This window comes from Eptatretus burgeri, chromosome 10 (assembly GCF_056783735.1).
Source record: "Eptatretus burgeri isolate ZD-2024b chromosome 10, Ebu_testis_v1, whole genome shotgun sequence".
Lineage (NCBI taxonomy): Eukaryota > Metazoa > Chordata > Myxini > Myxiniformes > Myxinidae > Eptatretus > Eptatretus burgeri.
The window spans coordinates 69,601,053-69,616,513 of record NC_140970.1 but is presented as its reverse complement, the minus strand read 5'-3'; the positions used below and the strand labels follow the sequence as shown (position 1 = coordinate 69,616,513).

Sequence of the window (15,461 nt, the reverse complement as noted above, 5' to 3'; positions counted from 1 at the left end):
CGAACCCCTCGCTCCGGGTGACGCAGCACGAACCCCTCGCTCCGGGTGACGCAGCACGAACCCCTCGCTCCGGGTGACGCAGCACGAACCCCTCACTCCGGGTGACGCAGCACGAACCCCTCGCTCCGGGTGTCGCAGCACGAATCCCTCGCTCCGAGTGACGCAGCATGAACCCCTCGCTCCGGGGGACGCAGCACGAACCCCTCACTCCGTGGGACGCATCATGAACCACTCGCACAGGGTGACACAGCGAGAACCACTCGCACAGGGTGAGGGAGCAAGAACCACTCGCTCAGGGTGACGGAGCATGAACCAGAAACCAATCGCTTAGGGTGACGGAGCAAGAACCTCTCGCTCCGGGTGACGGAGCCCAAACCACTCGCTCAGGGTGATGGAGCACGAACCAATTGCTCAGGGTGATGCAGCGCGAACCCCTCGCTCTGGGTGACGCAGCGTGAACCCATCGCTCTGGGTGACACAGCGCGAACCCCTCGCTCCGGGTGATGCAGCGCGAACCCCTCGCTCAGGGTGACGCAGCACGAACCCCTCGCTCAGGGTGATGCAGAACGAACCCCTCGCTCGCGTTGACGCAGTGCGAACACCTCGCTCCCGTTGATGCAGCGCAAACCCCTCGCTCCGGGTGATGCAGCGCGAACCCCTCGCTCAGGGTGACGCAGCACGAACCCCTCGCTCAGGGTGATGCAGAACGAACCCCTCGCTCGCGTTGATGCAGTGCGAACACCTCGCTCCCGTTGACGCAGCGCAAATTACTCGCTCCCGGTGACACAGCGCGAACTACTCGCTCAGGGTGACACAGCGAGAACCACTCGTACAGGGTGATGCGAGCACGAACCACTCGCTCAGGGTGATGGAGCATGAACCACAAACCAATTGCTCAGGGTGACGGAGCACGGACCTCTCGCTCAGGGTGATGGAGCACGAACCACTCGCTCAGGGTGACGGAGCACGAACCACTCGCTCAGGGTGATGGAGCACGAACCACTCGCTCAGAGTGACGGAGCACGAACCACTCGTTCAGAGTGACGGAGCACGAACCACTCGCTCAGAGTGACGGAGCACGAACCACTCGCTCAGGGTGACGGAGCACGAACCACTCGCTCAGGGTGACGGAGCACGAACCACTCGCTCAGGGTGACGGAGCACGAACCACTTGCTCAGGGTGATGGAGCACGAACCACTCGCTCAGGGTGACCGAGCACGAACGACAAACCACTCATTCAGGTGAACGGAGCACGAACCAATCGCTCAGGGTGACAGAACATGAACCACTCTCTCAGGGTGACGGTGCATGAACCACTCTCTCAGGGTGATGGAGCACGAACCACGAACCACTCGCTCCAGGTGACGCAGCTTGAACCCCTCGCTCCGGTTGACGCAACACGAACCCCTCGCTCCAGGTAACGCAGCACGAACCAGGAACCACTCGCTAAGGGTGACGGAGCATGATCCACTCATTCTGAATGATGTGGCACGGCAAATTCATCTGCAGAGAGTGAACGATTCGCTCAGAATGACGTCGTGTGTTACCGCTATCAACAGTGGGCGCTCGGCAAATGGCTTAAGCACTCATGCAAGCACTCCATCTAAATGGTTGATGAGGAGCACGAACTATCGGAGGGGGGAGCGAGGAAGGGACAGACAGACAGAAAGTGAGTGTGTGTGGGGGGGGGGGGGGGAGAGGGATACGTGAGAGGTTGATGTGGCGTAAGAAAAGTGACATGTTATGCTTAATGACCGAACACAAATAAAAAAACTCATGTCAGAACAGGTGTACACAACAACACAACAGAGTTTCTAAAGGAATCTGCTGGCAAATCTGCAAAAACTTTGATATCTCAGTTCCAGAAAATTCCTGGGAACATTAACCAAAAGCATGGACTGAAAACATGGAAGTACCACTCACGTATGACCTAATGATCCCATCGAGCATGAACATCGAAAACAAAGCATTGTGACCAGATATCAAACTTTGGCACAAAAGAAAAAAAGAGAGAAGAAGGCATTGCTAAGTGAGCTGTTAATACCAGTGATTTTGGACTCAACAATGCAGAAATCAAAAAAATGACGAAATACCAAAACCTCAAGAATGAAGTGAAAAGATCATAGAAGCTGAAGAATGCCAAAGTTGTACCAGTGATAGTTGGAGCTATGGGAATGATGACAAAGAACCTTACAGAGATATTAGAAACCATCCCTGGGAATATTACTTCAAACGAACTACAGTTGGAAGCTGTCCGGGACTCACCGACGATCCTGAAGAGAGCCCTCGGCGCAAACCTTTGAGAACAGAAAACTTCACAGCTTGGTCCATGAATCGTGACCCTTTACTGAAATGAAGGTGGGTACTTTGAACCCACCCTGGGAGGACTCCATTCCACATTCTGAAACTCGCATATGAAGAGACCAATCACCAACAACACACACACACACACACACACACACACACACACACACACACACACACACACACACACACACACACACACACACACACACACACACACACACACACACACTCTGAGACCTGGTAGGTCTCTGTTTCACCTCCTGAAACCCACCTACATGTGGAGATAGCAGGCAACAGTAACTTGCACGGGCACACACACACACACACACACACACACACACACACACACACACACACACACACACACACACACACACACACACACACACACACACATTTTGAGACCTGGGAGGGCTGCCTTCCATTTTCTGGAACCCCTATATGGAGATAACAACGTACGACTAATAACCAATAACACACACACACACGTGCCAAATGCCATTATGGTGACAGTTTATATACATACACATACGTGCAAATGTACACACGCCTCAAGTGAATAAAAATGACAAACACAAAGATTTACTTTGAAAGATGATTTAAAGTGGGTAATTAGCAAAATTAAATTTAAAAATGTATCAAACCAAAGAACACAAAATGTCGATCTCTACTCTATGCCTTCACAGCAAGAACAAACATAGCAAACACCTGGCCGGGTTGACCTTATTGTTTTTACCTCCACCACCGAAGGTGAAGGAGGTTATGTTTTCACCCCTGTTTGATTGTCTATGTGCAGGATATCTCAAAAGGTTGTGGACGTATCCGGACGAAATTTTGTGGACAGGTTCGTGTGTGACAAGGACAAACTGATTAGATTTTCGTGAAGATCTGGATCCGGATCGGACAAGAAATTTTAAGTGATGCTTCACCATTGAGAGATCCGGCCAAAAACGATATATAGCACGATATCTCAAAAAGTTGTGGACGGATTCGGACGAAACTTGGTGGACATATTGGGTGTGTAGTGTGTGGCAAGGACAAATTGGTTCAATTTCGGTGAAGATCCGAATCCAAATCCAGATCTGATCATTTTTTTTAAAGTGATTCTTCACCATTGAGAGATAGGGCCAAAAACGATATATGGCATGATATTTCAAAAATGTACTGGGTCAGATATGTTCTCGTGGATCAGGCATTGCGTGGTGGAGGTATGCGCTCTCCGACTGCCCTTCTAGTTTTTATATGTATCGATGTCGAAGCGAGAGGTGGATTACAAAAGGCGATTGCACAAAAGATCGTGGATTGCAAAAGGAGATCGATTACAAAAGGCGAAGGTTAAACAAAGCAATGTCCTGTAAAAATAAAATTGCACATTTTCAGTGGATGAGAAATTTCCTGAGGCACCCACCACACAGCACTGCAGGACACTACAAAGGGGGAAATGTACGATGTGAGATTGAAAGCACGTGTACTTTTTCCCAAAATGAACAACCAAGTAGCTTGAAGGACGCTTGCCAAGTGGCTTAAGCACTCAAGCAAGCACTCCAACAAAATGGTTGACAAGAAACGGACTTCCTTAGCACTCAATTGGCAATCATCAAACCGTCATATTCAACATACACCTCCCGGAGACACCCAAAATGTCAAATATATATATGTATCAGAATTGGATAAGTTAACACTTTTCTCGGAGTTGGAACTGCTTGTAAGTTCGATTCTGGAGCTTAAATTTTGTAATTATTCTGAGTTGAAGAGATACTTGTGATCGCATGTGCGGAAATTAAAAAAGGAACAAACACTAACTAACGTCTCCGGGCATTTATAAGCATTGCAATGCACCCTGCGATTCGTAGCTGTGATGAACATTGAACAGCCTGTTCGAAGTTGTGCCCTGTTCCAAATCAAGGCAAGGTTGAGCAGGCCAAAAACCATGGCGACCTCTTACCCCACATAGTTACCGAGGAAACGCCTCAAGACCCCAGATAGAGAGGTGGTCAAGGATCGTCTGATAAAGGATATAATTAAATAAGGCCGTTAATTATCTTCAAAAGGGGTGTTTTAATTAACCCAAACACCAAATTTTCACTCTTGCACTTCCTTGGAGTTTTCTTGGTGTGCATGCAAAGTTTCTGGCTACTAGGTTTGATGGTTTTGGAGGAGACACACACACACACACACACACACACACACACACACACACACACACACACACACACACACACACACACACACACACACACAGCCTTTTATTAAAATATAAGATATATACATATAATTTCATTATTATTATCATTTATTTTTTAAATTGAACAAAAATTTCAGTTTTACAATTTTACTGACACAAACACACACCACTCAAAGCCTCAAACACTGCATGTGGTACACGGGGTGGGGTGGTGGGAAGACAACATACCAATACTCCCAAAGGGAGTGGGTATTTCTATTCGGGAAAAGTTGAACAGCACCACGAGTTTGGTAGAAAGGCTGAAAATGGCACATTTTGGCTCGACATAATGTATTTGGACCTCTGTGTATGAAATAACTGGCAGGATTTTGGAGTTAAACCTTTTACACACGGTCAGGCATGTTGCGAGCTATCAAATGCCATGTGTAAATAACAGTGTATGGGTACCGAACGAAACTCGTTTTTAGCCACATTTTCAGGTCTCGTCTTGCGGCTTACATGTGAATTATCCTCAAAAGACATATTATCCTGAAAAGACACACCCTTGTGTGTGAAGACAGAAGAGAGAAGGTCCGGATTGGCAGAAGTAAAATGGCATTTTTATGAAAAGCAGTGACAGCCGGAGGCTTATGTGAGAGCGGTGGACCTTTAAAAGAGCTCGACAACAGTAAGGGTCATCCCAAAGGTTAATGCCGTGGTATATTTTTCGACACTGGATAAAAAAAATAATACGGGAAGTTTACATTGCTAACCTTGCTGAGTGCAGTCAGTTATAACATTATGCCTTCAGATACTTATTACAATTTTCTTCACTATCCTTGGGGGTGGGGGGAAATTACACTGATTTGACATTTTGTACAAGAGCCTCCAGGTTGAGAACTTTAAACATTTTGTAATCACTCATACATACTAAAGGATATACAAATGCCACTGTTTTCCTCCATTTCCTTTCTTTCTGCCTTTGCTTATTTATTTCCCAGTGAAGGTTTGCATCATGTGCACTCTGGCCTGGTGTTGGCTTAACGCTTCAGGTGGCTGGCTGAGGATCTTAGTATCCTGAGTTCAAGCTCCTGTCAGGCCATTGAATTAATACCAGGTGGGTTAACTCAGCCGATCATCCATCCAAGGTCGGCAAAATGAGTACCAGCTTGCTGGCAACAGGGGCATTGCATCAGCGGCACAACCACACCCCGGGATACGAATGCAGCCAAGCAGCCCCATGCTGCACACAAATAAAAATAATGTGCACTCACTTGTATTTATGGTGTCCTGTATACTTTTTGCTGTAAAAAGGAGTTTTATTTAAGCTTTTAATCGGCCACGTGTTTCTTGTTGATTTGTCCGAAAGCCCTGTTGTTGATTTAAGCTTACAAATCAACATGCCGATTGCACACTGCTCCTTTTGAGTATTGGTCAAGGCAACGGCCCGGTGGATATCTCTCCAGATCCATCTTATCTGAGCATTGTGCAATCTTGCCAAGTGTGTTTTTTTGTCAGATACAAATGGAACCCATTCCTATGATTCATAAACTCACAATGAGATATAGAGGTGCTTGGTGGTTGGCCAAAATCCTTGTTGATATGCACTCACTCATGCGGTTTTGTTTCCATTGGCTGCTCAGGAAAATTTTGCACACCATGCAACTGCGACTGAGTGATGATATGTCCAGGATTACTTCGAGTCACCAAAACGTTCACGTCACTTGGCAGCCAACCAGCAGCTAAAACTAAATTCTACTCCACCAATTTCCAACAACTAAGGAAGAGCAGACATCAAGTAATGTGTCAATCGTGACCACAAACGTCATCAAAGCCAAAACAGCAGTTACAGCTTAATCTAACAGCACCAACACGATCGTGACTTGCATGTTCCAAACAGCTCAATCCCCTCCGTCTACCGCGCTCGAAAATGGGGAGTTATCCTAGTGGGGGAGTGTGCTTCTTCTCACACACTGACAACACACTCCCTTCACACCATCACACACGATAAATTTGGATTCACGCACTCCAATTATATCCACTTATCTCATCGCAATCATCAATCATTCCTTCATTCATCCCTAATCCTGTTGGAACAAGAGAATGGAGGAGGAAAAGGCATTCGAACACACACCCACACACACACACACACACACACACACATATATATATATATATATATATATATATATATATATATATATATATATATATGTACATATATATATATATATATATGTATATATACATATATATATATATATATATATATGTGTATATATACATATATATATATGTACATATATATATATATATATATATATATATATGTATATATACATATATATATATATATATACATATATATATATGTACATATGTATATATATATATATATGTATATATATGTACATATTGTTGTGGTTGAGGAAATTCGCAAACCACCATTCAGGTCCCGTAGGTGAGATATCTCTGTAAGTATATGTGTAGTTAGCCCAAACACGTTGTTTAGAGGGAATAAATGTGATTCATTCGGGCTGCGACCCTTCAAGATAGCCGTTTTTCTGTTCTATCTTTATTTTGAACCAACCACATCTCAACCGCCATCACACAACAACCACCAACCGCAACGCCGCTTCACAACAACAACAACGCCAACAGCTACGGCCTTTACCTTCACAACTCGCTCTCGCAACCATCGCATCACCGCCATTCCAAACGTCGCCATGGCCATCACCGCCACAATAAACCCTCCACCACCTTCACCTCTCCTCTTTCTGCGGCCATTCCCGCGCCGCTTGTGAACGCCGAGCGTCAGGCTATCCTGGACTCGTACAGGGCACGCGCCGAGCAGCGGGTGCAAAAAGCGGCCTTTCCGGGGAAGTCGGATCAGGAATGATTCACGCCCACTTCTGTTCCGTCCTATCAGCGAGCGTGGGGCGATTTGGCCCCGCCTCCAGGCGCGTCGGAGTAGAATCGATATATGCAAATTCGAGGATCAGGAATGATTCACGCCCACTTTTCCTCCGTCCAATGGGCGAGCGTGGCTCCGCCCCCAAGCCGATCCTGATCCGAAAATCTGCATATGGTTTCTCCTGCTGACTATAAAGCGCCGAGCGCGGGGCGAATCGAGTGGGAGAAAAGAGTTTCTGTTTCGGGCTCGAGTGAGAGAAGAGTTTCTGTTTCGGGCTCGAGTGAGAGAAGAGTTTCTGTTTCGGGCTCGAGTGAGAGAAGAGTTTCTGTTTCGGGCTCGAGTGAGAGAAGAGTTTCTGTTTCGGGCTCGAGTGAGAGAAGAGTTTCTGTTTCGGGCTCGAGTGAGAGAAGAGTTTCTGTTTCGGGCTCGAGTGAGAGAAGAGTTTCTGTTTCGGGCTCGAGAGAGTTGAGAGTTTCTGTTTCGGGCTCGAGTTGGAGTGGAGGTTTTTCTGTTTCGGGCTCGGGCGAGTCGTGGCGGCGGCTGCGAAGTGTGGCAGCAGCAGTCAAGACGGGTCTGGAGAAGAGGCGGTCTGTCGGGGAGCTGCAGAGAGGAGAAGCCGGGAACGCGGTCAAGGGCGCAGTGGAGTCGCTCGTCGCGGGACCCAAGCAAGCCAGCTGTTCTCTTTCCCCAGAGCATCAACAACCCCCCCCCCCTGTTTCCCCCTGCGCTGAGATAGTGCGAAAAGGGAGCCCCGTTCCCACCCCATTCCAGGCAGTGCCAGCGAGGCCCGTGGAGGAGCGCGGAGTCGGGGCACCGCCGCCATTTTGCGGCTCATCACAAGACGGGTAGGCTCTACGCGGTCTCGCGCCCACAGCCCACGTCTGCCCCGTTGTCGTAGAGGGTGGCCCTTTTTCTTTTGCTTTTGAGTATATGTGTTGTCGGCGCCGTCTGTAAAGTAAAACTGTGTAAGTGTTGCCGTGTGCTCGCGTAGTCGGTAGTAGATCTGCATTGTGTTTCTTCTTTTACATTTGCTTTTGGTGCATAATTGTTGTGTTCCTTTTGTTACATTTGCTTTTGGTGCATAATTGTTGTAATTGTATATGTGTGCTTTCCGTTTGCCGCGGAATAAATGTGCCTTATGTTGAACTGTCTTTCCCGTTTCGCTTCGTCTTTTCTTTAATTGAATCTCAATCTTACTTCACGTAAAGGGTTGGTCGTGGGCTAAATACGCTCGATAATTAATCGGAACCATCGAGGTTGACGATAACACCGCTCGGTTATCCCGATAGTACGGAACGGGTCGCTTAAAGTGGCCCGTGTCCGAAGTCGACCTGCGGCGAGGTGCGATCGCCCGGTCTACCCTCCGTGTGGGTACTTAGGTAGGTCGAATTTGGCGAACAACCCTATCCCACGCGGGGGGCCGATTGGCACGATCGTGGTGAGGCCGAAAGGCCCACCCGTGACTAGTTCCCGGCGTTAGTCCGAGAGGGTCACGACGGAATTGTCCGTCCGGTGGGCGACGTGCCGCGATTCGAGTTACGTGGCCGCTCGCACGCCGGCGGGCGCGAATTCGCAACAATATGTATATATATATATATATATATATATATATATATATATATATATATATATATATATATATATATATATATATATATATATACACAAACATGTAGATACATATTTAAATATATATATATATATATATATATACATATATATATATATATATATATATATATATATATATATATATATATATATATATAAAACACATATATATGTATACATATTGTTACGGATTTCAGAATCCAGTCTGATGAATGCATCCATACATCCAAGTCCTCAGACAGTTATTTCCTTAAATGCATGTTCAGATTAGCCCCATCCCAATGTCTAATGGCATCTTAAATGTGATGTGTTGAGAAGGGTAAAGGATAGATCCCCTCCATTATGGGAAGCTTTTTTTCTTTACGACAGACACGTTCACACACATTTCTTTCACGAGCTCTGGAGCCCGCCCTCATTTTTCCTCAGCAGCATTCTTTGGCGAGCTCCGACGCCCGCCTTTTTTGAGAGCGCACGGGTCGTCATGGTAGCCGTGCCCCAGTGGGGCGGGTTGAGCTTGGGGCGGACAGCACCCCGCGGAGACGGGCCGGGGATATAAAAATGAGCGAGAGAAAGCGTGAGGTATGTTCTGTGAGGAAAGACGTTCTGAGGTAGAAAAAAAACGAGCGATTGAGGGATGTTCTGTGAGGAGAGATGTTCTGAGATATAAAAAAGTGAGGAAAAAGCGAAAGAGATACGTTCTGAAGAGAAAGAGATGCAGTCTGAGGAGAAAAAAGTGAAGAGAAAAAGTCTGAGGAGGAAAAGTCCAGAGAGGAAAAAGCAAAGGGCGAGAGAAGCTATCAAGAAGTGGGTGTCTGACCAGCGCCGACGAGACAATTCGCCCCTCCGAGTGCTTCGGCAAGCGAGCGTGTGGTGCGCGTGTGGATCTGAGCAGTGCCACCAACAAGTGAGGCACGGGTCGGTCACCAACAACACCAGGGTCTAAACCCGCGATGGACAATCTCGGTGCCCTCCAGACGTCGACTGGCATTCAAGGCTGCCCCGCGAGAGGGTGCACGGCAAAGCTGGGTGCTGGCGACGGACGTGACACGCACGTACTCATTTTCAGGACATTTTCGCTTCACGGACGACTTTCTGGTGAGCGAGACAATTCTCCCCCTCCCCTCCCCCTAAATGATCTGCTGGGTACCCTTGTCTGCGTTTAGCTGTAAGTCAACCCACGATAAGCATCTGCTCTTTGTCTCTTTCCTGGCATTTTGATTGATTTTGCTTTGAAATTCATTCTTTATTTACCTCAGAAAATAAAAGGTTGTTATTTATTTATTTATTTTATTGTTAATAAATTATTTGTCAATTTCCAACCTGTCCGTGTTTGTCCTTTCCTTCCATTGGTCTAGCATTGTTCGAACCGAGATAGACTGGGAGGTAATTACTACAGATTTGACCAAAAAAAATCATCAGCACGCACCAGCGATTAAAACGCTCGGAAGCCCTAATTAAAATCTAATCAGATAACATTGGTGCTTTGCCGAGGGCATGCTCCCCGCTCAGGTAACCACGTGACCTCTAGTTAAAGGGAATAATTAGACTGCAGACACTGGAACTCGTGGTTGACTGGGTGGCGTTCGTGGTTTTAAAACAACCCAGCATACCACAACGTTACTTGTGAGCAGTGGCCCCAGGTCCGGCTCTACCGAGGACAACCGGGGATTAATCCCCCTGAGTGACAAGCTTGTGTCTCGGTACCCTTGCCGTGCACCCTCTCGCGAACAGTCTTGAATGCCAGTCGACCTCTGGAAGGGCACCGAGATCGTCTGTTGCGGGTTTAGACCATGGTGCTGCGACACCGGCAACTCCTCACACTTCACAAAACTGGTGATGTCTATTGACCCACACGGTCCGTCGGTGACTGACCCGCGCCTCATACGTTGGTGACTGACTCGTGCCTCACTCGTTGTCGGTGCTGCTCAAAACCGCACGCGCACCACATGCTTGCTTGCTTAAGCACTGGGAAGGATGAATTGTCTCGTTCTTGGCGCTGGTCTGACACCCACATTCGCACCACATGCTCGCTTGCTCAAGCACTGGGAAGGACGAATTGTCTCGTTGTTGGCGCTTCCTTTCTCCTTTTCCTCTCTGGCTTTCTTTCTCGTTCTCTTCTCCCTCCTCTTACTTCTCTCTTGCTTTTTTTCTCGTTCTCTTCTCCCTCCTCTTACTTCTCTCGCCCCAGAAAGGAGCTCCAATTCGTTTTTATATATGCGGTCCGTCTCGGCAGGTGCAGAGTCCATCCCAACCTCACCCCGCCCCACTTGCGCACGGTTACCATGATGACCTGTGCGCTCTCACAAAAGGCAGGCATCGGCGCTCGCGAAAGAAATACGTGCAGAAACGTTGCTGGAGAAAAATAAGGGTGCCAGCGGTCGTGAAAGAAATGTGTGTAAACATGTCTGTCGTAAAGAAAAAAAAACTTCCCATCAGAGAGGGGATCTATTCTTTACCCTTCTCAATGCATCACATTTAAAATCCCATTAGACAAGGGGATGGGGCTAATCTGAACATGCATTTCAGGAAATAACTGTCTGAGGACCTGGATGTGTGGATGCATTCATCAGACCGGATTCTGAAATCCGTAACACTACCCCTTTCCCTATTCCAGACTCGTCCCGAGTCATCCAACAGCTGGAGACATCGGTTTAAAAAAAACAAAAAAATTACAACATTGCAATTAGCACTACCGTGTGACATGCAGGTGAAGTTACAACCTACCTATTATGTTTTAACTCTACCCTTTCGTTAATGCAACAATTGAAATTGGATATGTCCCACTTGATGCGTTGGGAACTCCCTAACTGACTCACACAGACAACCTTATGCGACCGAAATTGCTGGAATTTTTGAAACGACAACACATAACCGGTGGGCTTTAATAATCTACACAACTATACAATTTCTGACCCAGGACCTGGAGAAATGAAGAAGAAAAATTGCTTGGGTGCTTGCTTCATCCGAACACTACACTCACAAGCCACACCAACAGCCGATCAATTATCTCCTGCACCCTACACACAATTTATTTTTTTTAAACTTTCCACAATCAGCACCAACCGCATAACGACATCCATGTGTAAGTTTACCTAATCCCTCTACCTAACTTTAAACCCCTGGATTTCCCTGGGTGGGATCCACTCCCCCCCATTCAATCCTTCATACCATGCATTCTGTTACTCACACTCATACCAGCCATTGCCCTGCCTTCACACTCATAATTCATTTATCACACAAACACATTTCCACTCACTGACACAGCATCACCTAACTACATCCCCCGAACTCGTGCACCCTTGTCCTCCCTTATACTAATGCACGTTCCATTTAACTTTATCGCTAAGATACGTCCCCACTACATGTTCATGTCTCTACCTAAACAGTCCCTATTGTCGCTCTTGGTCCTGAAATTTATCCTTGCCCTCCCTCATCGTTGCTGATTCAGTACCTACATAGAGGCTGCCATTGCTGGCACCCCCATGTGGGTCGAACAATGTCATCCCCCTTAGGCTAGTGCTCCTGGGCCCCGGGGCGAGGATGTTTGCTGCATTCTGGCCGGGCTTCGTATACACGTGGTAGTGCTCGGCGGCCCTTGCACCTCCTTGGCGGTGGTTGGCCGCGCACTCGTCCCTTCGGTTTTGGCGATACATGAGGGCGTAACGTCGTCCCGTCACTGTCACTTACCCTGATGATAATGAGCCCTCTGCATCCGCGGAGGTACTCAGTCACATGTCTGTTGCAAGCCAATTTGTGTTTGAATTCTTGCCACTGGGAATTGGGGTTTCCCACAGGGAACCAAGCCGTGCTCGCCACGCCTATTGCTCATGCCGTGGGTTCCGTGCATATTGCATTACGTCCATTTTTCTGTTGTTTTCTTCGCTCATCATTTTAATTTGTGCCATTAATTGCCTCATGAACAACATCATGTCATTCTCGGGCTGCACTGGTGGCGATAACCCAGCGTTCTGCGTTATTGCCGCCACATTTTCCAGAGACTGAGGGTGGGGGTTATTTTCCATCTCTCCCATTGCTTCCTCTTCACCCTCCATTGTCACTTCATGCGGGTCCTGGGTCAATTCCGTATCCATATTTACATCATCTACATGGCCCATCGGGAGTTGCCGGTGTTGGTCCGCCATTCTCCGTCCCAATAAATTTAACTAAAATTTGGTCGAACCACTAAATTTCGAGGTGCGTGAAGCGCACCAAAGGTCGACGACCTGACACCAACTTATTGATCAAGAGGTTCGAAAAATATCTCACTCCTGACACCAGTTGTTGCGGCCATGGGTACCGAGACACCAGCTTGTCACTCAGGGGGATGAATCCACGGTTGTCCTCGGTAGAGCCGGACCTGGCGCCACCGCTCACAATTAACGTTGTGGTACGGTGGGTTGTTTTAGAACCAAGAATGCCACCCAGTCAACCACGAGTTCCAGTGTCCACCATCTAATTATTCCATTTAACTCGAGGTCATGTGGTTACCTGAGCACCAATGTTATCTCGATTAGATTTTAATTATGGCGGCTGAGCGTTTTAACCGCTGGTGCGTGCCGACTATTTTTGATCAAATCTGTAATAATTACCTCCAAGTCTTTCTCGGTTCGGACAATGCTAGACCAATGGAAAAAAACAACAAACACGGACAGGTTGGAAATCGAAGAATGATTTATGAATAATAAAATAAATAAATAAAAAGAACGTTTTATTTTCTGAGGTAAATGAAAGAAATTTCAAAGCAAAATCAATCAAAATGCCAGGAAAGAGACAAAGAGCAGATGCTTATTGGGGGAGGGTTGACTTACTTACAGCTAAACACAGACATGGGTACCCAACAGATCATTTGGGGGGGGGGGGAGAGAAAGAATCGTCTCGCTCACCAGAAAGTGGTCCATGAAGTGAAAACGTCCTGAAATGCGTGCGTGCGTGTCACGTCCGTCGCCAGCACCCACCTTTGCCGTGCACCCTCTCGCGAACAACCTTGAACGCCAGTCGAAGTCTGGAGGGCACCGAGATCGTCCGTCGCGGGTTCAGACCCTGGTGTTGTTGGTGACCGACCCGTGCCTCACTTGTTGGCGGCGCTGCTCGCACCACACACTCGCTTTCTTCTCCTCTTTTGCGCACTGACACCCGCTTCTTGCTCGCTTCTCGTTTTCTTTCTCCCTCCCTGGCATTCTTTCGCCAGGCTTTCTTTCATCTCCACTTTCCTTTCACTTCTCTCACCTCCGCTTTTACTCTCACTTCTCTCACCTCCACTTTCCTCCTCAGAACGGACCTCCAATTCGTTTTTATATCTCCAGGCGGTCTCGGCGGGCACAGTCCACCCCAAGCTCACCCCGCCCCACTTGTGCATGGTTACCATGACGACCCGTGCGCTCTCAAAAAAGGCGGGCGTCGGAGCTCGCGACAGAATGTTGCTGAGGAAAAATGATGGTTGGCTTCAGTGCTCGTGAAAGAAATGCTTTGCAAACGTGTCTGTCGTAAAGAAAAAAGCTTCCCATAAGAGAGGGGATCTATTCTTTACCCTTCTCAATGCATCACATTTAAGATCCCATGACACATGGGGATGGGGCTAATCTGAACATGCATTTAAGGAAATAACTGTCTGAGAAGCTGGTTGTGTGGATGCATTCATCAGACCGGATTCTGAAATCCATAACAATGTATGTATATATATATATATATATATATATATATATATATATATATATATATATGTGTATATATATATATATATATATATATATATATATATATATATATATATATAAATATATATATATATATACATATATATATATATACATATATACATACATATATATATATATATATATATATATATATATATATATATATATATATATTGTTACGGCTGTGGAAATTCGCAAACTCTCTCAAACATTAATATTAACAACAAAAACGATCTTATAATGCTTCATCTTCCTCTCTCACACATGTGGTACTCTTTACTGTTTCATAATGCACTACTCTAGCTATTTTAACAGACTGCTCTCATTTCGACCTCTCCTTCATTCCTTGCCTAAAAAATCCAACTATTACAGCGCTTCTTCTCTCCATTCTCTGAATTCGCCTTCATTGCATCCATCAAGAATTTTGTTAAATCGCATCTCTGACCTAAAACTTTTAAAAACCACAGTTTGCCATGGATGTTCGCTTTCCATCAACCATTCTTTTTTTCCAACTTCAGTGCCAACTCACCCCCCTCACCCCTCACTCTCACTCTCAAAGCAACCATCCCACTCTTCTCCCTCCAAGCCTCCCTCTCACCTCTCTCAAAAATTCCCCCCTCACCTTTCTCCCACCTTCCATCCCCCTCACTCATCCTTCTCAAAGTTGCCCCCCTCTCATCCACCAAGCTGCCTCCCTCCACTGCCCTCTCACCTCCATCTCTTCACTCCACCTCCTCAAATCCTCAACTGCCTTCTTCCTTGTCTCTT

General features: G+C 46.8%; 1 long non-coding RNA gene across 2 annotated transcripts in view; it reads right to left on the bottom strand.

The window, feature by feature from the left end:
• Window positions 1-14,383, bottom strand: part of LOC147018811 (uncharacterized) — a 69,399-nt gene extending 55,016 nt beyond the window's left edge. The window contains exon 1 of one of the 2 annotated variants that reach the window (XR_015062538.1): window positions 13,953-14,383. This is a non-coding gene — a long non-coding RNA (uncharacterized LOC147018811). Of the gene's footprint in view, window positions 1-5,746; window positions 6,213-13,952 lie in introns of those variants that run through there. The other variant, XR_015062540.1, reaches the window with a different exon arrangement.
• Between the last annotated feature and the right edge of the window lie 1,078 nt (window positions 14,384-15,461).